The 3,070-nt window shown below is 36.0% G+C and overlaps 1 protein-coding gene across 2 annotated transcripts in view; it reads right to left on the reverse strand.

Annotated features, from left to right (window-relative positions):
• Nucleotides 1-3,028, reverse strand: part of cpeb4a (cytoplasmic polyadenylation element binding protein 4a) — a 65,588-nt gene extending 62,560 nt beyond the window's left edge. The window contains exons 1-2 of one of the 2 annotated variants that reach the window (XM_089134796.1): nt 2,933-3,028; nt 2,585-2,825 (exon numbers count right to left, since the gene is read on the reverse strand). The gene's annotated coding sequence lies outside the window, so the exon portion shown is untranslated. Of the gene's footprint in view, nt 1-2,584; nt 2,826-2,932 lie in introns of those variants that run through there. The other variant, XM_089134799.1, reaches the window with a different exon arrangement.
• Between the last annotated feature and the right edge of the window lie 42 nt (nt 3,029-3,070).

The following is a 3,070-nucleotide window of genomic DNA, read 5'->3' on the forward strand; positions in this document are numbered from 1 at the left end:
ATGATACAACAATCTCACATTTGAGAGCAATTTAGCAAGAACATACCATTTTGAAATAAAGGTGAGATATAGGCTTTATCAAAATTCACTTAACAAGACACTTAACTCCTAGTTGCTCCAGAGGTGTGCGACCTCTGACTTATATAGCAATTGTAAGTCGCTTTGGTTAAAAGCATCAGCTAAATAAATAAATGTAAATGTAAATATAGGGGAAAGATTTGTTTCATGTAGGTGCTTGTTGTTACCCTCTTGTTCCATGTAGTTACTGGGTAAGTACAATAAAAATGCATACACAATCTTATATCACTGACTCTGAAACCTTTATTTATTATACAAGCACCACTTACCCTGTAACCACATGAAACCAGATTTATTTCCGAGTTTATTTTTTTAAAAATGCAGTAGTCTTAGCTTTTCTTCCCTTGAAACACTTTAGCCCAAACTTAAACATCTGCACTTTTGCTTATCAATTTTTTTTATTTTATATTTATTTTTTATAAATGCATAGATGTACCCTGTCATTTTTAAAAATGCTACAAAAAGGTATGCAGTGTATGTTCTTGCTAAATTGCTCCCAAATGTAAGATTGTTGTATCATAATAGTAGAATAAGTATACCCCTTCTATAACTCTTACAGTGTAAATAATTTTTATTTCTCCTGGTTGTCACCCCTTTATTCCCCAAACTTAAAATATTGTTCCCTTATACTTACACGTAAGTACTTTATACGTACACTATAACTACAGAAAGTTACACTGTAAATTCCTCTTAATTACACAGTACTTTACGGGCTGTAATCTGAAGTGTTACCGTTTTGTTTTCTTGAAAAATGCATCAAAATTAAGTGAGTTTCTTCTTAAAACAATTAGAAATGGGTCAGGAAAATATACTTAAATGTATCTTGGTTTTAGGAATATTTAGTATTGGAAATCAAATATTTCTTTTTTGCAGTGCAGTGGTTTTGTGTTCATACAGTGGGGCTACAATGTTGACTGACTGTAAATGTAAAAAAAGAAATGTAAAAAGGCTGACTTTAACTCTAGATCAAATGAATGAAAGCACACCAAATACATACTCCATCCATAATTATTTATCTGACAGTTATTATATCTAACATAAAAAAACACTTGGGATTAATATTCAGTAGAAGTACAATATAAATGAACAAATATTTAATTCCAGACTTTTGTGAAATTTTCACCAACGTGAAAATAAGGGATCCATTTCCTAATCTGGCGCTACCTCAGGTAACCCCTTTCCTCTCGCCCTCACCTCAAATGCTATACTGGAGACTGACATAAAAGTCAGACTCAGATTTCCTCCTCAGCACTTGACAAAGTTCATTTTAGGTGAGATCTTTTAATGATTTCGCACTGATCTGCATAAGCCAGCGGGATCGGGCTCTCTGCAGGGTTCCTGAGTTCCAGCGACTGTTTCTCAATCTCCACTTGAGGCGAATCATTAGATATTAAACAAATCCTCTGTGCTCCCAGCTCTTTTAAATTTCTAATGAAAATGAAACTTTGTCGCGCAGTGCACTTGCTGTGTTGGTTGCGTAATATGAGATAAGGAGATTGTTGTTGCATGGGAATGCACAGTGAGAACACTATTAGACTCCATGTGCATACTTGACATTGAAAAGTTAGCAATAATAACTTAATAACAGTAATAGATAAAGTGTTAGATGTTGTTGGCAGCAGGTGTGTTATTATCGCTCAGTGCTATTTTCATACATTATCATGTCTGTTGTGCATGTAGTTTTTACAGTAGATTTAAAGGGATAATTCACCCAAAATAGAAACTAATCTCTCAAGTTGTTCCAAACCTACGTGAGTGAACACAAAAGAAGATATTATGAAGAATGCTGGTAATCAAACAGTTGACGTTAACCCTTGGCTTCAAAATATATGGCATTCAAAAAGGTACCGCCAATATTTTTCAAAATATCTCCTTTTTGTGTTCACCAGAAGAAAGAATCTTATATAGGAACAACATGTAGGTAAATGATGACAGAATTATAATTGAACTATATCAGTGAAATATCCCTTTAACAGAGTTTCATGGAATGCAATCAAACGTACTGAGCACTATTGAAAATAAACATAGAGGCTTTAGTAATAGTATTAGTAATGTTAGTAGAAGTAGAAGGAGTAGTAGCAAAAGTAGTAGTTGTAGCAGTATAAATAGCAGCAGTGGTTGTTGTGGTTATGCTGTTGTTAGTGGTCACAGGGCTATGGCCACTGGTACCAGACCAATGTGGTGAGCTGAAACACAGTACAAGAATTTGAGGCTTAAATGTGGGCGAGATGCAGCAAAAACGAAGTATTTTGAAGCTGTTCTTGGCAACCATATGCCAACGAGCACCTTTACGGCCACTGATGAATTATTGTTTTTTCCATGACAGCCAGATTTACCAGACATCAACAACCCATGAGCTTAGAGTTACATCACATAAAACTGAGTCACTGGATAGGTTTAGTGCTGGAACGAAGTTTCTGCTCTCTAGTTACAAACATCTTTATTTTAACTGCAAATTCTTCATAATCTCAGTAATTCCTTCATTTTAGTTTCACGCTCTCCTTACCTCTGATCCTTTGATTTGAGATAGTTCGGATAATGAATGCTACCCAGAAAATGCCTGCTTTGTCCTCCACTTATCCACTCATTCAAATGCTTACATCTTGGCCTGGATATGCAGACGGTATGCGGAGTTGGGCTCCTCTTTGCCACTATCTTCTGGCACTTACTCCCTCGTGACTGAACGTGAGCCATCGAAGCCTCTACTTTGCTGCACATAAGCTGATTTCTGGAGCCTTGGGCCAGTCCTGCGGTTGGCAAAAGTAAGCCATTAATATCAACTTTGGTCTCAACGTAAAGTGAAAAATGTAGCCTGTCTATGTATGCAAAAACCTGATGGAATGAAAAGACTCACCACGAAAGGATTACACTTGGCCTAACATCCTTAAATGCCATTCATGCAAAAACATTTTGACAGCAAAAACCAAATTCCACAAGGATTTGGTTTCTACTCCTCTCCATTGTCACTCCCAGGTTTTTAAACACTCTTTCA

The sequence above is a fragment of the Pimephales promelas genome, chromosome 9 (genome assembly GCF_988280905.1).
Source record: "Pimephales promelas chromosome 9, fPimPro1.hap1.1, whole genome shotgun sequence".
Classification (NCBI taxonomy): domain Eukaryota; kingdom Metazoa; phylum Chordata; class Actinopteri; order Cypriniformes; family Leuciscidae; genus Pimephales; species Pimephales promelas.